We start from the raw sequence: 27,413 nt of genomic DNA, 5'->3' as shown, positions 1-27,413 counted from the left end.
TAGCCTAGGGAGTCTGTCAGTCAATGAAGGATAAGTAAATAAATAGCGTCAAAACTTCAATGTATCAACAAATGTTATTCCTGCACACAAACTGGTGGTCCTGCATAAAAGATGTTACTCTGCTGGCTGCCAGGAAATAATGCAGTTAGGTTTCTGATCCACAGCTGTCTTTGCAGCTGCATTTGATAATTAAAATGAATACAAGATTCTGGGACTATAAACAATTCAGTGCTGATGTGATTTATTTTTGGGTATGAACTACTGCATGGAGTCAGTATTTTAAAAAAAAAAGATAGTACACCCAGCATATTCTTTACAAGTTAAATAGTTTACTTTCAGAGAATGTTTCTATATAAAATGTATATTAAAAATGATGGAACCTAAAGATTTGCTGGGACATATCATGCACAATTAATGAAATTACTTGTCAGAATTTTACAACCTGAAATGTTTTTTAAACGTGATGCATGATACCTGAAAATGTGAAACATGTGCCTGTTTATTGCAGCATTCTGTGAAAATCATACATAACTGAGCAGTTTGTTTTCAGACTCCTATCAAATATTTTATAGCTCCTTAGATGCATACTATTAATTATTGGTTAATATAAAGCATAATCCATTACCTCTCAACTAATCAAGGACAAATCTCACCAGAATCAAGGATAACTCCAGAAATAATATGGAATAACCAGAGACACTTTTAAAATATTACAACTATTAAGCTGAGGCAGTGATAGAATGAGAGGATGCATATTAAAATACATTCTCTGATGTAAAAGAAGTCTGAAATTCTAATTATGATGATTTATCGAGTATAGTTTGACATATTTCTCCAAAAGTCATAAATTTTAGAAAGTATTAAGAGGTAAAGAGCTAAAATCTGAGTCAAAACCAAGGATGTCCCTCGATCATTTAGTTTCCTTCACTTTGTTTTGCTGTGTTATTGTACTGCTTCCTTATCCAATCACAGGCTGGAATGCAATGTCTCTTTAAAATACCTTCTGTGCCTAAGTGATCTCATTACAGCAGTTTTATTACTGTGAGGCGGGGTCTTCTAAACAATCTCTAAGGAAAGAAAGAATCTCTCTTTATCTGGCAAATTTCTGTAGCACACTGTTTTAACATGGATGTAATTTCATTGACAACAGCTCACTTTCTAAGTTTTGATGTAGGTTCTAGACAGATCCTTTTCAACCTAAACAGTGAGTGTGCATTTTTTTTTTATTTTTGGTACATAGCTGGAAGTCTTTTACTTTCCTGATGAACTGTGTTTTACAAACCACCACAGCTGTTATTAAATTGTGAATGTTAAGACTATATGCCTTAGCTCTAAACTTCATTGGACCTATTTTATGCCGTGATTTGTTTCAGTATCTGTTACAAATGTCTTCTTGCTAGAATAATGCAATGTTTACAGACTGAAAAAAAAAAGAAATGTGAACTAAGAGTTCTGTGTTTCTGACCTAGTTTGTAAAAATGAAAGTTGGTCACCTGACTGAGGTGTACTTAAAGTACTGTTTCTGCGTACTGGATTACAGCCATGCTTGCTCATTGAAAGAGGCAAGGCATCAGAGTGTAACTAGCAGAAAAAACAAAGAGTTGGAAATACCATCTTATATTGTTGTTAAATGGAATGAGAAAAAAAAGTATATTTTCCATTGCATGTGTGCACATGTGCTAGGGGATGTAAGGAAACTGTTGGTAGACAGCAGGCATGGGAAGAAACAGTTATTTAGAAACATTCTGCTTATTGTCTGTTCTCAAAATGCTGATGTTCATCGTGGTTCACTGTTACAGTCATTACTGTAGGGTTCTTCCTGCTGGCAGCAGCCCTAGATCGGCCAGAGTCCCAAAGTCAGGTCCGACGTCGGTTGAAGTCGCTCCTTCCCTGACGTCAGGGGTATAAAGACCACAGCCGACACCATTTTCCCCAGTCTTTCTTGCCGTGCGGTGCTCATAGCAAAGCAGTTCGCAAGTGCCGGTCGGCCACTCCTGTTTACTTTTGGTGACATTTGTATCGATTTGGTGACTTTTGTATTCTTGCAGGGCTGCAGCAACTGGCGCAGTTATTAGAAGGCATGCTTGGTTAAAGGAGTAAAGTTTGTCTGAGCAGGTTAAGGCAAACTTTTAGATGCCCCTTTGCAGCACAATGTTTTGTTTGGGGCCAAAGCTGAGGAGGTATTGAAGAAAATGGAAGACAAAGCCAAATCTATGCAGACGGTTAAGGATTTTCTACAGGTACAACCCCCTAGATTTAGCAGGAACTGGCCAGCTAAACCTTGGTCCTTTCTGAGCTCGGACAGACCTCAGAGAGGCAGATACAAGCGTTCCAGAGGTAGAGGACAGGCACAGCCCCCTTTCGGAAATAAGCAGTGGAGTGCCCCCTCTCCCAAGGGAGGAGAAGATAGGTCACAACCTTACAGGAAACAGTCATTATGACTCTCCCTTCCCTCCTGGATGTGCTTTTGGGAGGAAAAATCTCTCTTTTTTATCACAATTGGAGCCGCATAACCCAAGACAAATGGGTTCTGGACATAGTTTCAAGGGGTGACAAGTTTCATTTCCATACCTTGTCAAAACCAAATGGATGGCCAGATCTGCCAAAGCATCAATGGGCAGAGGCACAACAGCAAGTTCAGTCCTTCATGGATATGAGGGCCATAGGATTGGTACCAAATTCAGAAATGGGGCAAGGGTTTTATTCAAGACTTTTCCTGGTTCCCAGGAAGGAAAACACATGGAGACCAATCCTGGACCTTTCCATATTAAACACCTTCCTAGAAATACCAAAATTCAAGATGCTCACTCTGCAGCAGCTGCTGCCTAGGCTGAGCAAGAACGCTTAGATGGTGACTTTGGACTTGAAGGAAGCTTACCTGCATATTCCCATAAGGCAAGAGTGCAGAAGATACCTCAGATTCAAAGCGGGCTCAAAGCATTACCAGTTCTCTGTGCTGCCCTTTGGCTTATCTACTGCGCCCAGGGTCTTTGCAAAGTGCCTGGCACCAGTAATGGCATTTTGCAGACAGAAGGGAATTCAAATATACCCTTATCTGGATGATTGTCTCATTCAAGCGGATAACAAGGAGACTTTACTTCAGCATCTGGCATTTGTGCAGCATCTTCTTTGGTGCCTAGGGTTCACAGTGAACCTAAAGAAATCAAACCTGGTGCCCACGCAACAGATTACTTTCCTGGGTGCTCTTCTGAACACTGCAACCCAGATGGCTTACTTGACACCAGACAAAAAAGTGCAACTAGCTTTATCTTTCAAAAACCTGGCTTCAATGAGTCAGCTAACTGCAAGAAAAATTCTGTAGGCTTTGGGTTACATGGCATCCTGCATTCTGTTAATACCATATGCAAGACTGCATATGAGGAAGATACAGTGGTACCTCAAAGAGCGTATGGTCTCAGCATTGCCACAGTTTGGAAACAGTGATCACAATTTGCCTTGTCTCCAACAGGAGTTTCTTTGGTGGGCCGAGGCCTGTCTCCAGAGCAAAGGGAAGCCTTTCTGTCCCATTCCAGCCAATCAAGTCATAACGATGGATGCTTCGGACTATGCATGGGGAGCCCACATGCAAGGGAGATGTCTTCAGGGTGCCTGGACAGAGGACCAAATGCATCTGCACATAAATTTGAAGGAGATGCTAGCTGTACAGAATGCCCTGACAGCCTTCAAAGATCTTATTCTACCGGGGCAATTACTGATAAAGACGGACAACACTACAGTGATGTGGTACATAAACAAGCAGGGAGGCTCTCACTCTTACCCCCTGTGCAGATTGGCCATGACTCTGTGGAACACAGCACTGGCCAGCAAGGTAGACTTACAAGCTCAATTCCTGCCAGGAAAGGACAACTCTCTGGCAGGCAGTCTAAGCAGAAACCTTTCAGATCCACACGAATGGATGTTGGATGTTCGGATATTCAGGATGATAACAGAGGCTTGGGGGTGCCCGGACATAGATTTTTTTGCATCCCCCCAAAACCATCAACTTCAAACATTCTACACGAGGACCTACCACAAACTAGCATGGAAAGTGGATGTCCTTTCATTCAGTTGGAAACGCCTCTCAGTATATGCTTTTCCTCCTTTTCCTCTTCTACCTCGGGTACTTCTGAAGATAAAACAGGACAGACCACAAATGATTTTACTGGCTCCTAACTGGCCTCGGCAATTCTGGTATTCCACCCTGATGAACCTGGCTCAGGGTTCACCCTGGATTCTGCAACAAATTCCACATCTACTGTCTCAACAAGACAGACAGATCCTGCACAGCCATGTCAAAACTCTGAATCTAGCAGCCTGGCGGATCCAGGGTCTTTAAACAGCTCTACCCTTACCAAGCAGGTACTGGACGTAATCCTTGAAGCTAGAAGGCCCAGCACCAGGAAATCTTATGCATGTAAATGGAAAAGATTTTGCTCCTGGAATCAGGCCCAGGGTTTTGATTCTGCAGTTCCAAAAATTCATCTGATTTTTACAGTACCTAACAGAGTTGTTACATACGAGCCTATCTTTTTCATCTATCAAAATTCATGCTTCTGCTATTTCTGCACATTACAATACAGATCCCCAATCTTTTCTCATTCTTTACTTAAACAATATCTCAGGGGGGCAAAGAATATAAGGCCCCCTTTAAGAGCACCAGTTCCCACTTGGGATCTCAACTTTGTTTTGGAAAAGTTAACTTTGTCTCCTTTTGAACCTGCAGCTTCCACAGATTTAAAGTTTTTATCATGGAAAACAGCTTTTTTTTTTTAGCCATTACCTCTGCCAGAAGAGTTTCAGAATTACAAGCACACATGGCTGTGGAACCCTTTATTATTTTTCATCAGGACAGGGTGTCCCTGAGGACTAATCACACTTTTATGCCTAAGGTGGTTTCGAAAGTAGCCTTGAATCAGACTATTTATTTACCTACCTTTTATCCTAATCCTCAAAGTGAAGAGGAAAGAATTTTGCATTCTTTAGATATACACAGGCAGCTTCGTTTTTACCTAGACAGGACCAAGATTTTCAGGAAATCTGACCAATTGTTTGCAGCTTATGCTTCTACTTCACAAGGGAGAGCAATCACTAAGAAAACTATTTCTAAGTGGATTGCCCACTGCATCAAGTTCTGTTACTCTCATCATGGCAAGCCAGTTCCTGTTAATGTTAGAACACATTCTACCAGAGCTACTGCTACTTCGGCAGCATTTCTCAGTGTAGTTCCTACCAAGGAGATCTTAGAAGCTGCAACTTGGAGTTCTGTGCATACTTTTTCTAAGGACTACAACCTCTTTCTCTATTCTAAATCTAGGGCAGGCTTTGCCTCTGCAGTCCTGCAGGGTTTTGTAGCCGCCCCTTCTGTTCCTTCTCCAGCCACCCTTTCTTAGCTTTGGGATTCAACCCTACAGTAATGACTGTAACAGTGAACCACGATGAACATAGTACAGTTGTGTACTCTTAACATAAATGTAGATGTTCAAGTATGTTCACTGTTACAGTCTGGGTTCACCTCCCTCCTATCCCCTCTTTTGTTGTTCTTTGAGTGCTGTCTGTGTCCCCTTGGCACTTCTTTTTCTCTGAGGTATTTTTGCTGGCGATATTTGGGAATGTTCTGGTTTATGTTTGCTTATTCTTTTGATTAAGCTTTTGGCCTTTATTTTTGGGTACCTGGCATCTGGGGCAAGAAAAACTGGGGAAAATGGCGTCATCTGAGGTCTTTATACCCCTGGCGCACTGATGTCAGGGAAGGAGCGACTTCAGCCGACGTCGGACCCAACTTTGGGACTCTGGCCGATCGAGGACTGCTGCCAGCAGGAAGAACCCTACAGTAATGACTGTAACAGTGAACATACTCGAACATCTACATTTATGGTAAGGGTACACAACTGTACTTTTTGCTTCATGCCCAGCTTCAGTTGCAGTATAAATGGCTTGTGTTACATAGTAAGTTAGTTTCGCTGTGGAAAAAAGCCTTATTTATCACATGGTGGTATGACTGTAAAGCATGCAATATTGTCCCATTCTATCACTGCATGGCAAGATCTATCAGAGAGATTTAATTTTCAAGACTTAATTTTTAGCACACTGGTTTCAGATTGCAGTTCTCACATTGTACACATCAAGGAGACACAAGTTATTAAGTTGGGAACTCAGTTATTCCAAAATGGGGTAGAATGTTTCCTTGAAAATCATAAAAATGTAGACACCATTTATAAAACTGCATATAAAAAATTTTAAAATTGAAGGATATTTTGCCGACAGAACAGTGACTATTAATTTGCATTTGTTCACTTACACTGATTGATTGAGGTTCACTAAACAAAATGTGTATGCTCAAAAGTGTTTGTATGGAAGTGCAGACTGTGAAACTCATACACAGGTTATATGAAACAACTCCTTTTCAGTTCACATACACACACTGGAACACAGGCACGATGTAATACCTTTTATTGGAGCAACATAGGTTTTGCAGTCACTTGCTTTTGAACTGGCATTGGTTGTCTATAATTACCAAGATTGATGGTTGGACCTCCCTTGTACAGGTCTTTCAAAATGGTTGTTTTCGGTGTTTTGAGGAAATGTAAACTATTGTGAGGCATGTTAAATATGTTTAATAGTTATATAGTCTATAGTCAGTTGTAATGCTTATCTGGTGTCAATTTCTGTTTCTGTATCGAACGTTGTATATCTAGTGACAAATTTTTGTTTTTTTGTATCAAAAGTTGTATTGTTATCTATTGTCACTTGTTTGCTTCTGTATAGATGATCATATTGGTCAACTCTTTGCTTTCCTGTACTGAACGTGGAGCTTTTCTCCCCGGGCCTCCGCTGTAAATGGACGTGTCCAATCGGACTATCCCGGAAAACAAATGTAAAATAAATAAAAATAATAGAGATTATAGTATGCTGTTCTTGGTGTTAACTATGCTTCCTGGTATTTGTCAGACCCCATGGGTGTGTTCTTCCTCATTTTAGAAAAGGCTGCTAGGGTTTGTTCCATAGTATGAGTTAAAAATGAGCATTTTGTGGGGGGCAGTTATGATAATGGATGAAGTGAAGTTTGTACAAAATGTGTTGGCTAGCATATTAACTATTTATTTGGAATTGGTGGGTAGTACTACTGTGAATACATTCTGAACAATGATTTGTGTAATTTTTTTAACTTCCTAATGTTATTAAGAAGGCTTTATAATGACACTTGTTTGGTATCAGTGGCCATTTTGAGTTCATAATCAAACTTATATTTGGTTGCTACCTTAAGTTCTTTGCTAATATTGAGATGAGGTGTAGATGGCCACCTGTAAGAATTTAACCACTTTGTTCCTTTTGTTGTAGGGTTTACTTGTATCAGTATTGCTCTGTAAGGGTTTGTTTTTAAATTTTTCTGAGCAGTTGATAAGAACAGGTGCTGCTTTTTCTATGTAACTATTTGGGTGAGAGTAGAACTAGTAGTGGACTACCTGGGTCTATTTTTAGAGTCTGTCTGGGTAGGACTGCAGGGAACATCATTCAATAAGCAGCTGCAGGAGTATTGCTTTTGAGAAGTCCCTGAATGCCAATTTCTTTGTTTGGGAAGTACCTCTGAGTTGATGATGGTGCATGATAACTGTAAGGCTAAGATTCTGGGTATTATGTCCCTTCGTAGGGATGTTTAACATCTGTTATATGTAGTTTGCAGTGGTTGATCCAGAACAGATATGGATATGGGAGCTACTGTTGACATTCAGTGTATATAGTCCCATGTCTTAGCACACAGATTTTTTCATGTTTGATACATTTAGAAATGCACATAAGAAGATGTGAACACTGAATCGCAGAAACCAAGCAAATGCTATACTGACAGAGGCATAAGACTACTCCATAACAGTGTGTATTATATTTAGCTCAAGGTAATAATTTTTGCATGTTTTACTTGATCCTTTTAGTCTTTACAAGCCATCTGGATGACTTTTTTTCTTTGGTTTTCATGCCTTATCTTACTCTCCTCCTTCCTTTCAGCTGGCTATAATGGGCAACTCTGTACTGTAAATTAATTTAGCCAGGGGTGTGGGAACTTCTATGACCACAGAAGTCACTTTATGCTAGATATACTATGGTGCCTTTTAGAGTTTTTTCCAAACTTTAGATCCAATGTTGGCATGAACAAAGATCTTGAATAAGGAAAAAAAAATAGTCTTACTTTATTTCAAGGCAGAAATAAGTTGTGTCCAAAGCTGGCAAAACAGTATTTCTCAGTTAACTAAAAAGACAAAATGTTTACAAGGATATGCAAAGCATACCCAGAAATTATGCCTGCCAAGCTACCCCAAAATATGATGGTCATCTTTTGTGCTCCACCTCAGGTATTAGAATGGGCTGAATGTGAAAGTTATTTCAAGGTGTTGTTGACATACATATACATAGTATCTTTCCGCACAGGTACCCCACCAAAAGACACCATCTGTGTAGTGAACAAACAAAATGCCATGGAAAATATCTTTATAAATTGATGCTATCAGATGTATAGTCACAAAATGTATCCTTACCACTATATCTGTATATTTGTGCAGCATTTGATTGTGAGAAAAGTGAAAAAAAATCATAATCATGAATTCCATTGTGGTGCTCCTAGACAGTACATTGTTTATAGACAAGCTATAGTGTCCTTCTGTGCAAATCTCTGAGGTCTGACTTTATGGATGTTAATGATATAATGACCAGGCTGTCTATATCCCACAGAAAGCTTACAGCAACCTTCCACGCACACCTCTGTGTAGGGTCAGGTTTATACTAGGTGAGACCTATGGCAGCAATGTGAAAATGATGCCCCCCAACAAACCTTTTTCAAAGTCCTGTAACACAGCTGGAAGTGTGGGAGCTATTGAGCCCCCAGAAGATCTGAGGATCTAGATGCTCTGTGATACACAGCTGGAAGTGTGGGAGCTATTGAGCCCCCAGAAGATCTGAGGATCTAGATGCTCTGTGATACACTTTTACACTTTCTGACTTAAGGATAATTACTTGATAACAACTTTTTTTACCTCTAACCAGAAGAGTGTTCTGATTCTCTGCTAATATTGCTTGTACCAACAGATAAAATTGGTATTAGTTTACACACACACACACATTGACATTGCTCCTGACAAACCAAGTCTATCTTTAAAATATATACATGCACATGTGAGGATACACTCACAGAGACGCACAAACACAGATTAACACGCAAATGTGTCACTCATACTGCACATTTGCTTAGATGCAAATTCACCTATGCCATGTCTTTGAGGGGTTGATATAAACCATATCACCTGAATGAAACCCACTCAGAGACATGGAGGGCATGAAGACCCTACATAGAAGAAGATAATGCCAAGAACTCTCAACCACAGAACCAATTGCTCTAAGATGGCAACACTACTCTCTGCTGCATTATGCCAATAATCATTTGCTTTGATATACATCCTGTCCACACCTCCAAAGACAGGTTTAAATGTGATAGAAAGTGAAAAAAACAAATTATGATCAATTTGTTACTGTTTGTATCACAGGAACAACCAACCCCACCATACACACATGCGCATGCATACATCATAACAATAATCATTGTACATAGATTTCTGCAAATACAGTATATTGTGTGACACTGCTCCTGCCAAGCCAGATGACTGACTTTTTAACTGCAATCGAACACCAGTGGTATCAGCTTTATCCACACACAGTGTCTGTATCCATCAGCCATTTTGATTGTGTACACCCCCAATGTGTCATTGGGATTTACAAAGAAATGGCCTCAGTAAAAAAATTCAACTTGCATTATACAAACATACATTTAGTTCTGTAAAACCAAATTAATAAACATTTAACTTGATCAAGACAGCAGAGTCAGACACTTTTCCTTCACAGAGAGCGCTTCCCTCCCAATACCCAGCAATTATAGCCATTTTATTGACAGTGGTCACGGTGTGTGACTTAAATCCTATACAGCTTGCCAGAAAAACATAAATTTTAGGAGGGGCAAACATACTTCACAATTTCATAGCTCAGGCATCTGGGATAAAGCCAAAAATCTTGGGGGACAAAGGCCTAAAATCAAAATCAATATCCTACCCAATAACAGGTGGTAGAAATACTTTCTTTAAAAACTCTCCAAAGTGTAAAAGAAGGAAAGTCCCTACTTTCATTAGTGGATTTATACTCTGAAAAGTTTTTAAAGAAAGTATTTCTTCCACTTGTTATTAGGTGGAATATTCACAGTATGTTTTTTTATTAGGTGGCTGAACTCTAGGGAATCTTAGATCATCCTCACAGACAAGTTTCCTCATTATTTGTTTTTGGACCCAAAATATTGACAGTCAGGGTTTGTCAAACTTTGAGGGACACCACGGAGACTATTTCTGAATATATGATAAAAGCCAAACTCAGTCAAAAGAGCTCATTCTTTTTTCATTTAAATAGTCTCTGTTAACTACAGGTATATGGACGAGTCTGATATTAGGTTGACTAACTGGGCAGATAAGAGATGAGTATGATGTAAATAAGAGCAATTTGTTCTCTGCCTTATTGCAGATGGATTGATGTTTATGTTCATCAGTTTCTCAATTAAGCCTGCAATGGGGATAGTATCAAATACCTTTACCAGTTCCAGGAATGCTGTGTATATCACACAGTCACCACCGACTGCTATTGTTATCCTTTAAAAAGAAGTTTACAAATGTACATGGCCTGCTTTTGACAAAGCAAAATTATGTTGACCCAGGGTTAAGAGACTATCAGTATCTGTATTTATGTGGGTACAAGTGATGACCTCCAGCTCAGGCATCTTTTATGACTCCTTCATTGAGTAGAGCCACATTAATGTGTTCAAGTTATAATTTGCTAGGTGTTGATTAGGTGGATTGTGCCTGAAAAGTCTCTATATGGACCACAAATGCTTTAGCCAGAACACAAAAGCTCATCCAAGAGAAGTGCAGACCATTTTTTTCAAAACAGGAAGGAACAGCATCCACCTCATCCTAACAACAAACGAGACATACTCTGGATCCAGCTCGAATGATACTAGCTCGAGTGATACTAGCTACTAAGACAATTACTGAAGACAGTTTACTTGTTCATAGATTTGGGCATCTTTTTAAGAGATGACAAGATACCACACCACAACTGCATTTTTTTATGCATCTGCCCAAATCAGTTATATCCTTCTGCATTTCCCCTGCATGGAACACCTAAGTACTATATCTCATGTGGGCAATCATTAGGTCACAGTTGCATTCGTCAGAATGGAGGGATCTATGAGCCCTTGCAGTGTCCCAGATGCTTGCTCCAGAAAAAAACAGTCATTTATTTCTTGTCCAGTCTTGTGTAGGTGGTGTCAGTGTGCCACACAATAGTGTCACCAATAACGAAAACATTTCCAAGAGTGAATGCATTTACTTTATACCTTAAGAGCTTGTATCATAGATCCTTGTTACCCATTGAACTAGGGTAATGGCTGCTGACGTATGAGTTGATGATGTTCTGGTTAGGCCTAGTGGCTGAGATTTCTTTGGAGCTTGGGAAGTAAATTGCTTAATAACATCAGCATAATCAAGGGTGGTAGCCTGTGCTGTGTTTGAGCATGTCTGTATGTTGAGTTGTTTAATGAATGTCTAGTCTTGTAAGAAGGAGGTCGACAGATTCTCTCAGAAATTAAGTAGTCATGTTCTGGTTGAAATAATGTACTTTTGGTAGGTATGACGCAATTTGTTTACTGCATCAGAACACCATGTGCTATCAGATTTGCTTCAGAGTGATTAAAAATAGACTACAATTCCATACAAGCCAAAACATGAACATGCTTAGTAACGTATAAATATAATTTTTAAATCAGTTGGAACTGGAATGAAGTCACCCAATATAGTAATCTTTATTTATGTTTCAGTAGCACAGCAACATGGTTCACAGAAAAAAAATTGAACAGAGTGATACAGCATTGATTAATAAAAAGAAGGGAGGCATATCCCGTTTGTTAGTAACAGAACTCAATGCACTGCACTGTCAGTAAGAATGTTCAGAAGAATTAATACAGTATGTTCTGCACAGTAAATGGTAGAAATTGTAAAGTGCAGAGAGAGGTATATACTTTAAATAGTAAACAATGCTATATATTATAGCTGAGTAATGGATGCACTAGTGACATAACTAATTTTAACAAGCGGTGGCTGAGCAGAGGAAGTAGTGATGTCACAGTTTCTTAAACAGTGCAATACCTCTCAACTGTACAGATTCGCACCTCATATTTTGGCCCGTTTTTCATAAAATTGTGTTTTTTCTGGCAAGTTACTGGCAAATCATTAAAGATTCAAGTTAGGAAATAAAGACAGGCGTTTGAGTTTCTGACTTTATACCCTTCATAAAAGTCATGCTAATGCAAAACCTGTTCCACTTTTTTTATGGTTTGTGCAGATTTCGTGCTTTAAGAGGTTTGAACAGTGCAGCAAGTCAAAACAGCAAAATAATGCTGTAATTCAAGTTCTGCTTATAAATGCTACTAAGTTTGTAAATGCACCCATGTTAGAACAATGTAAGATAAGGTGCTACAGAGTCTTGAATAGTATAGTTGTAGGGGAAACCTCATTATTTGAACAGTGCTCTAAGGAGGAAAGAAAAAATACAGGGCACGAGTTAATGCAGGTAGAATGGTGACATATTTATTTGAGCATTGCTACAGGAAGGGGAAAATGTTTTATAGTGCTGTAAGAACTGGAAATACTGTGCACAAGTTATACATCAGATAATATAGTAAAAAAGTTTAGTTCACTTGGATGGTAATTCAGGGAAGCACTCCCTGGCTAATATGCAGTGTAGGCCAACTCTGTTTTGCAACTCTGCTCAAACAAGGACAGAGGTGTGCAAAGAAGCAGAAATTAGACCAAGGCAGAAGCAGACAGCGACTGATCAAAACTCTCAACACTAGCTCCGTTCCAGCAAATTATTGCTCAGAACACTGTAAACTCCCATTTTCTCACATGGAAATTGCTCAGCAGTTCTAGATATAAAATACTGTCAGACAACACAAGTCACCAGTGTTAAATAAAATTAAGGCAGTACATCTATAGGTAGCCATGCTGAAGTCCTCTAAGTGTAAGCTTCCCACAAAAAGAAGATGTCAAGGAACATAATGATCATGTTTTCCATAGAAAATCACTGCCAGTGTAATTTCAAAGTGTGCCTTAATAGTAATTCCTTTATTTTGGGAGATTTTTTTCTCCTCTCTGAGTTGGTAAAACTGTAGAGTTGGTATTTATAAGTTTGAGGGGTGTGTAGACTTGTGTACCACATCAGGTGGTGCAAGGGCTCCACATCTACCAAAACGCTTGTAGTTTAATTTTTTTCTTTCTTATTTTCAAGGTTTAATTTTAACTGTATTGATTTTTTGGGAATCTGATACTAGGGTTCTGTATTAGAATAAAAATAAGACACTTCCATGGTGTTGGAGAGATTACATCTGGAGTCATTTTCAGTGATTCAGTTTCTCAGGCAAGTAAGATTATGCAGCTCCACATAAACAAGTACAAATCTGCAAAACACATCAGAAATTATATTGATACTGACTGCAAGCATGAACAAATTAACGTGCCTAACAAGAAACCTTTGCTGTTATCCACATCCTTTAATGTCCCCTTCAATTGTTGTATATCGGTGCTTCTAAGTATGTCTAGAGAAACTGCCATTATTTTGCTTTTGTGCCCTTCTGTCTTCATAAACTATTTACATCTAGCGCACAATCCATTATGCTTTTAGCTCCTTAGCTAAGTTTATAGAAAACGATGCAAATCCATGTTTCACTATCCCAAACTCCCCATGTAACTATGAATATGCAAAAATGGAGCTGGCACTCTAACCACAGTGGCATTATATTAACCTTAGGCAGAAATGTGAAATAATTCATTTACTGAACCTAATAAGTCTTTCTTCCTGTGATCATCTTAGTGAAATGGGTTGCATGCCAACTTTGACTCGTATCTACATTATTTGAAGGTCTTGTTAGTCACACTTGTTAAATTGAAATAAAACTAAGGACCAGATGAAAGAACAATCCTCTTCATATGACTGACTATGGTAGCTCTCTTAATCTATTCAAAAAATAGTAAAACCTCACCCAGAACATGACTACTGAGAGACTGCCATGAAGCTAGGAATCAGGGTGGTGTTTGCTGGTGAGTACAGGGCTGTCAGGTCACACTTTACCTGGTTAGGCTCTGGATGAAAAAGGTGGCTTTAACTACTATATATTGTTGCCAGAAATATAAGGGTGTTACCTGTAATACAAGTTAAGTAGAAGACAGCAGGTGGATGGACAAGACCCTTCATCGATACTGTTCTAATGATCTATGAGCAATCAAAGAGATGTATTAAATTGAGTGGTTGGTCTTGATGTTGCCTTTGAGAAGAAACCTTGTGAGATAGTCAACTCATCCCACTACTATTTACCTTGGTAACCAAGATTTTAGCAGCTACAGCCTTGGCATTCCTTTGAGAAGAAACCTTGTGAGATAGTAAACTCATCCCACTACTACTTACCTTGGTAACCAAGATTTTAGCAGCTACAGCCTTGGCATTTTTGGAGAGCCATGATAGCTATACTTCTGTGCCTGCTGCCATTATGCAAATGATATTTTAATTGTTGTGTACCTTGATTCCCATTTGGAACAATTATTTGGTATAGTCTGCATTTTGTTTTTGTAAACCTGAAGGATTAGCAAACTACTAGCTATAAAACCCATTATATGTACATCAGTGTTCTACATTTTTAGATTGAGTCATTTCTTTACAGTCTACTTATTTGCATGGCAGATGTCTGGTGTACAGAGTAGTCCTTTCAGTAAAGGCTGCATGATTCAGGTGATAGGCTGAGACAGAACAGTTTTCTCAGTACTTGAACAACATGAGGTAAAAGAAGGATGCAATTTATTTATTTATGATAGTTTACTGTGTTAATGCATTGACCAAATTCAGGCTCGGCCTTGGTGAAACACAAAACATTTCACAAACAAAACATGCAGATGTAAACAATAACAGAGTAGTCCGGATTAGTTACTTATGTGTCCCCTAGTGAACAAGCAGACTGTAATGCACAAGATATACATTAGTTTTAAAATAGGTCAACCTTAAGTAAATCTGAGTGAGAAAAAGCCTTTGAAAAGAGACAAAGATAGTGTATTAGGTGATGCATCTTATGTTGAAATAAGGATATTTGAATGGAAAACATGGACAAAACCTCCCAGCAGACCTGCAAAAATTTAAAGAACTTGGAAATAAGGCCAATAAAACACATTAATAAAGATAAAAGATATTTCTATAATAATCCCTCTCAGCCTTGTCATCCAACTCAAAAAAATTCTGGAACTCAATAAACCAAATTCTACACCCAGGTACTCCTAGCTTTGCTAATCCATACCCAGATCAAACCCCATATGACACTGCTTCCACCTTCAATGCCTATTTCATAGACTCTGCATCCAAACTACTAAATCAAAACCCCCAACATATCCACACAAAGCAATGTTTCTAAGTATATAGAATTGGCACATAACTTAAACTCTATTAATACATTCTCACTTAAACACTGTGCCCACCAATTATATCAAATCCTTGCTCTCCAAATTAAAATCCTGCTTGGCCTCTATAGACAGCATTCCCTCTTGCCCTCCCTGTCTCTATCTTAATTAACTGCTGTATCTCAGAATCTAAAGTTCATAGGTGTGTACTAGGCTAATGGCCCTGGAGCCATTACAAGCCTAGTCCATTGGATTACCCTGGCATCATGCTACCCGACCTTGGTCCCCAGTACCTCTGTCAAGTAAAGCCACAGGAGTGATCCCTGGGGTGAATTTTCTATTTCCCATCCACTCATCAAGATTTCTCTTGAAGAGGGCCAGTGAGGTGTTCTGCTTGACATGTGTGAGAAGTCTGTTCCATAGCATGGACAGTCTCTGGGTGGGGAACCTATCCCTCCATCATGTTCTGTTGATTTGTGGTAATGAGGTTGAGGTCTCTGGAGCGTGTGGTGTGGAGGGATTGGAATTTCTTTAGATGTAGCATTTCTAACAGAGCTGGGTCAGACATGGCTTTGTAAGTCAAGCAGAGGCTGCCTCCTAAGTAGGCGATATGAGATGGAAAATAGTTGGAGTTTTTTGAGTCTATCCATATAGGGCAAATGTTTAACCCTTAGAATCCTCTCTGCGAGGTACTTTTGCAGCCTCGTCAGTTGTTGCAGGTGTTTAGTGAGGTACATGCCAAATGGGGCATTGTACTCATTGACTGGCCTAATGAGGGAAGAGTAGAGGGAGATGATGACCTCTTTCTTCCTAGATGCAAAACCCTTAGTATTGAGATGTGTCACATAGAAGCACTTTCTGACCACAGTGGTAATGTGGTTGTCAAAAGAGAGGTTGCTGTCAGCCTGTGTTCCCAGATCTCTTATAATGCCTTCTGTGTTCAGTGGACTACCATCAATGTGATAATTCATGGGAAATAGGGGATGATGACACATTTTTTGGTATTGAGCTTTAGGCCATGGTTCTGACACCAGTCGTTGGCCTCAGTGAGGCCTTTCTGTAGGATATCAACATCACTTAGGGAGTTAATAATAGCACCCAACTTGAAATTGTCTGTGAACATTGTCAGCCAGAGTCTCTTCATGTTGGCCTGGACTTCCAAGAAGTAGATACCAAATAGGAAAGGAGCCAGGACTGAACCCTGTGGGACTCAAGTCGTGACTGCTTAGCAGTCTGACTTCGAGTCAGCTACTTTCACACTGTGGGTTCTACCTGTGAGCCAGTTTGCAACCCACCTAGTGATATAGGGATTGATGCCTAGCTTAGTGAGTTTTCTATGATTCCTGAGTGGAAGTTCTATCCATCTGGAAACAATTCTATACCTTACCTATACACAAAAGAGGTAACTCCACTGACCTCTCTAATTTCAGATCTATCGCTATCCTGTCACCACTCTCCGAAATCCTTGAAAAATGTATTTATAAACAAGTCATGCAATACTTTAATTTAAGAAAATCTGCTTACTCCTACTCAACAGGGTTTTAGACCTAAGCATAGCACTACCACTGCCTTACTATCCTTCTTTAACAGTGTTTCCCTAGCCAGAGAGGACAACAATCTTATATCCTGTTTATTCTTGGAGCCTTTTAAGGCTTTTGACACTGTATTCCATCCTCTTCTACTGCACAAATTAATTAAGCATAATGTCTCCCTTGCTTCTATTGCCTAGTTTGCCAGCTACCTCTCTGACTGACTTCAAGCAGTGAAATGGCACTCTGCTTACTCCTCTCCTCTTTCGGTTAGTGTGTGTTCCACAAGGTTCCATTCTTGGGCCACTACTTTAACATCTTTACCAATTTTCTCTACTCCTCCTGTTCTCTCTCATCTCTAGTCCAATATGCTAATGAATCAACAATCATCACTATTGCTGACTCACCCTCTGAACTCATCTCTGCCACACTGTCTACCTTCAACGCAGTTGAAAACTGGCTCACCAAAAATCAACTAATCCTTAACCCCCAACAAGTTACTACTTTTTCTACCAAAACATCTTAACCATATCAAATCCTCCTCCTCAATACAGTCTCTAAATAACATCCTAATTTGAGGTTGAATCCAACACAAAGCATTTAGGAATTATTAATGATAAATAGCTCAAATTTGACTTGCAGATCAACAATTGTATCAGGAAAGCTCATCAGAGATTAGGTCTTCTGTATCCCAACAAAATATTTCTCTCCAGGGAAGCTAAGATAACTTTCTCATGTTTACCTATTACCCAGTCTACTTCAGAGTTCTCAGATCTTCACCAATCTAAACTCAACTCTCCTTGCCAAACTGGAATCAGCGTACAATACGATAGCTAGATTTGCTGCACAGCAAACCTATAAGTCCCATCACTGCCTGTCTCTGAAACAGCTAAACTGGCCTCACTTGCACCTTCTCTCTCCACTTCAGATCATTCACTGCACCCTCTACCAACCTTCCTATTATCTAGCTCTTTCTTCTCTAATCTCCTACTATTCACCTGCTAGACCTTTCCGGAGCTCCACCCAAGACCTTCTATTAACTCACCCAAGACCTTCTATTAACTCACAAACCAAAAACTAAGTTTGGATGTAATCTCTACAGCTATAACCCCACTGAGGCATGGAATTGCCTGCCTCTTGAAGTTGGGTCCAACAAGCAACTAAAAACATTTAAAGCTGTTACCAAAGAAAACCTGCAAAATCAGTGGATTTGACACTGTATTCACCCTTCTTAAGCATAGTACTACTGTAAAACTCCACCATCTGTCCTATCTCTATCTTATAAATTCCTTACTGTGACACCATCAGATAATCTCATGCTCTCTACCACTCTAAAGATAATGTAGAAGAGGAAGTCTACTGTTATTTTTTGTGTTGTTGATATGTACTGTATGCCTACTGCCAATTATTGTTATATGTCTATTTTGCTGCTTTAATTTCATTAATTTATTTCCATTAATTTGTTACTGTATATATTCAAGACTTCTATTCTTCTGCTTTTTCTGTCATGTCCTTACGCTTAATATTTGTATAATCTGTAGGAGCTTTTCAACCCGGGCCTCCGCTGAAAAGGGGGCTACTTAGCTCAGTCGGACTAACCCAGTCAACAAATGTAAAATAAATAAATTTGGTTTGGATGAAGAAGTGCTTTCTTAGTAGCATTCTTAATTTGTAGTAAGTATTTATTTCCTTAAGGTCGATGGGGAGGGCTTGCTAAAGACTAGGTGCCTGAGAGGTGAATGCATATACAGTATAGTTGAGTTTGGTTCTAAGGGTACTGAGAGTTGTTTTGGCTTGTGAGTAGTAGCTCAGCTTGTATGAGTTTTTTCTTTCCATTAATCCTAGGGGCAAGGGGATTACATGTCTGGAGATGGAGTTGTTTGCAGAGTTGGGATCCTAACAGTAGGTTAGATTTTTGTTTTATGGGTAGCCTATTTGCTTTTTTCTAGAGTGATATAGTGATGCTTATGAGAGGAGAGTTTTTATCGGCAACTGCTGTTAGAGATTGTCTGAAGAGTGTATAACCCCACCACCAATGAAAGCACTCAGTATATGGTTATTCTTTTTATAGTAATAAAAGATTACTTATTATAAACTGTTTTAAACAGCAAGATTCCTCATTTTCTTCTAGCCACACAGTGTTGTAGATTGTCTGAAGAGTACTGGGATTTCTCTTGGAGGCAGATGTGAAAAAGGGAACTACATATTCAAGTTGAAAAAAAACTTCTTTGCAGGTTGTTCTGGCTGGTTGGAATAGAAAAGGGGAGAATTGTTTTGGCCTAGAATAGGAGGGAATTTATTTTTGGCTCTTACTCTGTGAAATGGAAATTTAGCAATCTTAGAATACTCTTTGCTTAAGAATATTATTTTCAAAAGAAACTACATTTTTTGTCACCTGTCATCACTGACAGCATACACAGACACTCAAGCCTACTATGAGACATCCCACCTTTCAGGTAAGTAATTCTATGACTGCTAAACTATTCTACTAAAATAAGGGCACTAGTCTATGCTTATGGAGAAAAATGTATTTATTTTTATTAATCTTTTGTTTACTACCAGGTTAGTCCCACTAGGCTAGTAGCCATTTTCTGGGGAGACATGAGGTTGTATTTATACTACTAGGGGAAATTTAGCCAAAGCTTTGAGGAACTTCCCCTACTCTTTGCAGTACTGGGCAGAGATTGGGTGTTCCCTATCCTGGCATCCTGTTTCCTGTCCAAGCAAGGAGGAAGCCAGGAGGAACAGGGAGAAATGTGGCTGCTGAGAGCCAAGGCAATTTGGAAGTTAAATGTGTTGAAAATGAAGAAAAATGGTAGAATCACTACCAGAAATATTCTCAGGTGATGTGGGGGCAGAGAAAATGTCTGCTGATGGTGATGAAATCAACATGGGTATTGAGCTAAATGCAGTGGTGGAGATAGATTCAGAAGAATATTTCCAGAAAAACCTGTTTAAAATGGCAGGAAAATGTGTTATTTCAACCCTCCAGCTGGGAGGGTTATGGGATGAGAATCTGGAGGAGCTAGTTAACCAGACTGTGCCAGAAAGTGGAACTGCTATATCCTAGGGTGACATTATGGAAAAAAATAGGAGAAAAAGAAAAGAAAATAGAGCCATAGAAGGTTCCAGAAGATTCCTGAAAAAAAGCCCTGTGCACAAACAGTGGAAAAAGGAACTAAGGAGAAGACAGAGATGAAAGAAGTAAAGAAAAAATATGTTCAGGTGAACAGTAAAAAAAGGCCTGGACAGATTTGTATGGGACAGTGTTATTGCGTTTTCTGGGCATACAAGCTGTTGAGATAACAGCCTTCATTTTAATTAATAAAGAAACTTTTTGTGACCAGTTTTTTGAAACTGGCCAGGTTATGGAAAACTTTTGAAGGCCTTTGAAAAAAAGAAAGCAGACTTTCTATAGTCAGAATATGTTGTGCAAGCCTTTTTTTCTGGGAAACAAAAAATAATCTTCAGTTTAGAACTGAACTGGGAGCAAAAGAACAGAGAACATTTGTGGACAGTATGTAAAGAAGTGGTGGACACTATTAAAATCTATGATGAAAGAAGATTACGGACTGGGTGTTGGGAATGTGGAATAATTTTAAAAATGACAATGTGATACACATACCTAGTATTAATGTACATGGCAGTAGATGGTTTTGCGGTATAGAGGACAACCAAAGACTTGCTGTTGTTGTGGAAATAGTGATTATTTAATTAAGGAATGTGATAAGAAGATGTTATTTATGCGGCCAGATAGGTTATAATGCAAAATGTGAAGAGAAATGTGGTAATACAGGGCATTCATGGTTAGAATGCGAGGTAGAAATACAAGAAAATGAAAAAGAAAATTGAATTATACAATAAAAAGAATGCTATACAAGAACAGACAACACAACAAAAAACATAGAAATGGTGTTTAAATTTAAGGAGAAAGACACCGAGAGAAAAAGAGACAGATGAAACAAGTGAATAAGACAGAGTGGCATATAGTAAAAGGCAAAGAAATTGTCAATAGGAGAGTTAGGGAAAGGAAATGAAAATGTAAAAAATAATGCTAAAGAGTAAGAAAGATAAGGGATAAAATTATTCTAATAATTCTATAAAGCTGAAAATAGCAGCTTTGAACATGAACAGTATGAGGAATATGAAGAGAAGAATTAATATTTTTACAATGGTGTGCAACAGTAGATGCTCAAATAATGGTGTTAGAAGACAGAATGCTAATAGAAGAAGAAAGGGTGCAAACAAACTTTGGAGTGGTACTATTATTTGGAATATAGGCAAAGAAACATGTTCAGGTATATGTTATACTATGCCAAGAAAATATAAAAATATTAAACCTTAATAATTAGTTTGAACCTGATCTTTTTTTCTTAGCCTTCAACGTGATGAATGTCAAACCCTCTACTATGTAAATATGTTTCTAGTAGTAGTGTATTGTTTTCTAAATTTTGTAGTAAAGTTCTTGATGTTAATCTCTATTATCCATGTATTTTTATTTGCATTAGCTTACTGGAGCTTATCTCCCTGGGCCTCTACTGAAAATGGACATGTATCCAGTTGGACAAGCCCAGTCAACAAATGTAAAATAAATAGATACTGTAATTCAGCCCAGTTCTATTGTTGTAATAATAGATACAAGATGGAAAAATATGTATATAGACTAAAAGTGTTCTATGTATATGTGACAAAGAAAGAAAGAAAAAAATCAATGTTTAAAAGTATACCTAATTATGTCTGTGTATGTAATAATATGTATGTAATAATGACATGTAACTTTAATTATAATTTGAGAAATAAAAAGAATAGTTGTGATGTTAAAATGGTTACTGAAATTATAAAAAGTGGAGAATTAAAAATATGGGAAAATAAACATTGGACTTACAAATGAAATGAAGACAGAAATTGATTATTTCTTTCAGAAGGCTTAGAAATTATACAAAAATGAATTAAATGTAATGGGTTCTCTGATCATGTGGCAATTTTGGATAAGAATTAATGAAAATGAGGAATATATTAAAATACTAAAAGGCATACAAAGAATAAATGAAAGATCAGGAGAAAGAAAAGAAATTCCAGAATTTTGGCAACAACATATCAGTATGAGAGAGTTTTATGAAGCAATAACACTGTCCCATACATATCTGTACAGGCCTTTTATGGTGAATTCAATTCAGAAAGAAAAAGAAAAAAGTATTTTAGCATGTATAGAAAAAAAATGGAATATAAAATATGTCAAAATATTTAAAGGCTTTAGAGAAGAAAAATCATTTTATGAAAAAGAATTGTATAGAAAAAAATCAAGATAAGGTTAATAAATTGTTTATATAAGCAAAATTATTGCTTATTAGGAAATAGCAAAAAAAAGACAATAAGAGAATTAAAAAAAGAAGGGAAACAAGTTAAAAAAAACAAGGAGAAATATATGAAATAAATAGAACACATATATAATGGTGAAAAATTGAATAAGGAAGATTATCGATATTTAGAGAGAAAAATAAATATAAATGAGTTGAATGAGATCTTGAAAGATAACATCAATTTATCTACAGGTTTGTATGGAACTGAATATAAAATGTATGACTGGCAAAAAATGGTGTTTATAGAAGTAATGAATGAGCGGCTAGAAAGAATTAAGTATAAAGAAATTTGCACATGTGTGATATATAATGAAAAGAGTATAATTATTTTAGGAAGAGTATTTGGAAGGGCAGAATACAGACATGAACAATAAGAATCAAAGACATGATCACATTCTGGAAGACGTATAGGTTTTTGTACAAAAAGAAAGCACATTTAATAACCACCACAATAATAGGTAAAATAGGTTATACTGCACATGTTTATAGGATGCCAATGAAATATGAAAAAAATTATGCATACATTTTTTTTCATTTATTTGGGGGTCACAATTGAACCTGGTTGAGGGAAATTTTGTATATGAAAGATGAACAAGGGGGATCAGGGCTGAGAAATCTGATTGTGCATGCAGCCTCTTTAAGTATATATAAAGTACTAAAAGGAATAATGAAAAATAATAAAGATTTGACAGAAACAATAATGTATTGTAAATAGAGAAATTTGGTAAGAAATGGAAATTAAAAAAAGTAAAAGTGTTATTAATGGAAAAGAATGGAAGAATTTTACAGTAAAAATGTATTGTGGAAGTTCAAAAAGAATGTGATAGAAAAGAACAGGAAAGAACAGTATGTTAACACTATGATATCCTTTTATTTGGTGGATCCATGGAAATAGTTAGCGATTTAGATAAGAAAAAAGCAATCATGACTAGCTACAGAACTTAAAAAATTTAAAGAATGCAATGATTTTTTGTGGAGGTTTTCCACAGGAAAATTACCAGTGGGGGCAAATATGCCATACAAGAGGTAATTGGATAGAATATGTAATAAATGTAAAGCACTGGAAACTATAGAACATGTTTTTTAATGTGAAAGAATTCAAAAACTGTGGAAAAAATGAAGCTAAGAAAAAGGACAGAATCATATTGTATGTAATATGGACTATGTGGAATGAAAGACCTAATGAAATCAGATACAATGGAAAATGGACATTGACAAAAATACTGTAAAAATATGATTTTGATTGTTGGTAAGAGAGTGAGGGAAATACTTAAAATGGAAATATCAGTATATTGAATGATGTTGTCTTTCGGCTTTTCCCAGTTAGGGGTCGCCACAGCTGAACTCCGGTCCGCTAATGATTGGCAGTAGATTTTGACGAATGCTGAGGGGCCAGCTCGACCTTCAATGAAGGCACGCCCATTTATGCATGTCTTTCGAACGCCCACCCAACCACGGGGAGGACATGCAGACTCCACACAGAAGGCATTCCCCACACTCCAGCCGAGAATCGAACGGGAGAACCTCTTGCTGTGAGGCAACAATGCTACCGCTGCACCACCGCGGCTTAAAATATGTAAATATTGTAGTTACATAAATATGTAAAAATATGAATTGTATATATGTATACAAATAAAAACCCATACTCATTACATGAGTGTTGTGGTCCTAGTGCTGTAGTGGCTGAGAGAATGTCATTTAAGGACCCTAAGATGACTAATAGCACAGAGGTGAATGCAGGTGCTGTGGTGGAATTGTTAGATGATTCAGAGAAGTTATTTTAGCAAAACATGTTTCATCAAAAGAAAATGATTTATGAAATGAGGATGCATTATTGTACTCCTCCAGTCAGGAGGATTGCAGGACAATATTTTGGGTGAAGTGACAATGCTGAGCAAGCCAGAGAGCTAAAGAGATGTTTCTTGTACTGAAATTATTGATAAACTCCAGTTGGAAGAATGTGAAGTCATTCTGAAAGGAGACCATCTAAGAAAGAAATTTTATGCTGAGACTGTTCATGACAAGTATGGGAAAGTGTTGAGAAAGGAACAGAAGAAATTTAATATCAGTAATCAAAGGAGTTTCATTGTAAGAATTCAGAATAAAGAAGAAAAAAGAAATGGACAGGTATGACATTTCAGATAATTTAATGTTGTCATTAGGTGTCAAGGCTCATGAGGTAAAAGAGTTTTTATTCATAAAGAACCATTTTGTGACATTATAGTTGAGACTGGTTCTATTATGGAACGCTTTTTGGGAGAGTATGAAAAGAAAAAGAACTGTAATCCCTTGAATTCTTATGTGGTTAAATTGTTTCACAGGGAACAAGAAAGAAAATACATGGTTCAATTTTGAACTGAAGTTAAAGATAATTTGAAGAGACATTTAAGTAAATTATGTAACTTATGTAAAAAAGTTATCGACATTATTAAAGTTTATGATAGAGGATTATAGACTGGAGGATAGGACTGTCATATTATAATGTAAATGGAAAATATAAAATTGTTCATGTTCCTAACATGGTAAGTGTGGAAGAAAGTAAGGGTGTTGAAAATACTAGAGTGAACCCAAAACACACTTTTCCTGTAGGAAGGATGATCATTTGATAAGTAATTGAGATAAAAAGAAATGTTATATTTCTGGGGAAACAAGTCATGATGCAAAATATATGAATTGAAAGGTTATAAATGTAACAAAATTAGGTGTTTATGGATGGATTGTAATGGAAAGAGAAAAGATGAAGAAAATGAAAGTGATGAAAGCAAAATGAAGAAAACTATATATTAGGAGAATAAATTGCATCAAAATAAGATAAAAAAGAGGAAGTAGGGAAGGAAGAATAGACGGAAGAATAGCTTAAAAACAAAGAATGTTAGAGTCTACATAAGATATTATGAAAGAGGTTTCATAAATAAGTGATGAGGAAGCTATAAACTGGAAAATGGTTAAAGGGAAAATAATTCTACTGGTGAAAGAGTATGAGAAAAAGAGTTTAAAGGGATTAGTATAAAAGAGAAAAAAAGAAAGGAAATGGATATTGTAAATGAGAAAAATGTTTGAATTTATCTAAATATGTATACAATTCCCCTAGTAATGTTACATAGTGATAAATATAATTTTGATTGGAGATTTTAATTGTGATTTGAGAGCAAAAAAAGAAAGGCACTGATGTTAAGAAAAAGTTTGACATAATAAAATGTGGCAATTTAAAGATCTGGAATATTAATGTGTGGACATATATTCAAGCTGCATATAAAACATTGTATCACAAGGTTTAAATATTGCTGAAGATGAAATGCTTATGATAGGTTTTTGAGATCATTTAACCATGTGGATAGAGATGAAGGAAAATAAGGTGTATATGAGGTTGGGAAAGGAATAAAAATAATACATGAGAAATTATGGGATGATAATGGAAAGACAATAATTATACAGTTATGGAAAGATCACATTTCCATGACAGTATATTAAAAAATAACTGATCTGAGTGATGGCACTCTTTAAAAAAAAATAAATAAAATATATTTTTTTTTAGAATGGCAAATGGCAGTGAGATGTAAGATAAGGAGGGAAAACATCATAGGACAATGTGTTTAGATGCTTTAAAAGATTTGAGAAGAAATTAAAGTGAATACTCTGTGACAGAACAGAGAATGTATGAAAAGAATCAAGAGAAAATTGAAGATATTACATACAAGGTCAAAGACAATGGGTATTGACTTACTTGAGTAGTATAGTTAAGAGAATGCCAGCATAGTGAAAGAAATGAAAAATGTCTCTGGAAGAAATTGTGCATGTTGTGAGAAATTATATAAAGAAAATGTTTCAAGATAAAAAGGCATGCAAAAAGAATGGAATGTTAAACAATTAGGAAAGTAAACAATTAGAAAAAGAAAGTTCCTTATATGAATTAGATGAAATACTTGGACAAGTTAATGTACAGTTAGTTGCCGACCCAGATGGAATAAGATACCGGTTCCATAAGAATTTTGCAGACTGGCAGAAAAACAATCCTTAGGCATTACAGATGACCTGATTTTTAAATGAAGGTTTTATGTATATAGATTTATGCAGTGGTATATTTAAACTTGTATGGAAAAATGAAGGCAAAAATGAAATAAAAATTGCAGACCTATAGTATTGAACAATGCAGATTATAAGATTTTTATGAAAATAATTCAGAAGAGAATGGAAAGTAAAATGAAAAATATTATAGAAGGTTACATATATAGTTTAAAGGGAAAAGGATGCCAGGAATTGTTGTTAATAGCAAGGGAAACTGAGGGTGATATTATTATACATAGGAAAGGGGAAACAAAGCTTATGATAGGAGATGATACAGTACATGTATGTTTGCGGATAATCATGACCCAGTATAACATTTAGAAAATTAAGAGTGATTGCTTTTCAGCATTTGGCAAAAAATAAAGAATTTTAGTGAATGGATGGTTAAGCAAAGTAATGCATATAAAAATGGCATATGTCAAAGATCAGCAAATTGTTTATCAGCAAATTACATATGTCAAAGATGTCCCATGAGTTGTATGCTATTTGCATTAGTTATCAATGTATTAGTTTGAGATGTAATATACAAATGAAATATGCTACTTGTATTACTAGTGAAGGGATAAAAATTGCAGTTACATTGACTTATATGCATGATATTATATTGATTACAAAAAAAAAAAAAACAATCTGGATGAAGGAAATAGTATATTATGTAAACAAATGTTTAAACACAATACACATTTAAATAAATGATTGGGTGATAGAGTAAAGACAGGAGGAATATATTTTCGATGAAAGAAACTTTGGTGCTAGGTATAAGATCTGGAGTTAAAATATAAGTGAAGAACTGTGGAAAAGAATAATACATGACAGGAGCTTTGTTGTTTTTTGAAAACATGTAGGTTATCTTTTATAATAAAAAAAAAAGGTTCATTTGATTAATTGTTATACTGGGAAATACAGCATATTAAGCAAGTATCCATATGTTGCCAATACTT

General features: G+C 36.9%; 1 protein-coding gene across 1 annotated transcript in view; it reads left to right on the top strand.

Annotated features, from left to right (window-relative positions):
* Positions 1-1,120: 1,120 nt before the first annotated feature.
* Positions 1,121-27,413, top strand: part of PTPRE (protein tyrosine phosphatase receptor type E) — a 2,530,882-nt gene continuing 2,504,589 nt past the window's right edge. Inside the window, exon 1 of the mRNA XM_044056172.1 lies at positions 1,121-1,204. The gene's annotated coding sequence lies outside the window, so the exon portion shown is untranslated. The remainder of the gene's footprint in view (positions 1,205-27,413) is intronic.

Source organism: Protopterus annectens, chromosome 14.part0 (genome assembly GCF_019279795.1).
Source record: "Protopterus annectens isolate FY-2018-M chromosome 14.part0, PAN1.0, whole genome shotgun sequence".
In the NCBI taxonomy this organism is placed as follows: Eukaryota; Metazoa; Chordata; order Ceratodontiformes; family Protopteridae; genus Protopterus; species Protopterus annectens.
Note: the sequence above shows the minus strand (reverse complement) of the source record. Positions and strands in the feature narration are given on the sequence as shown.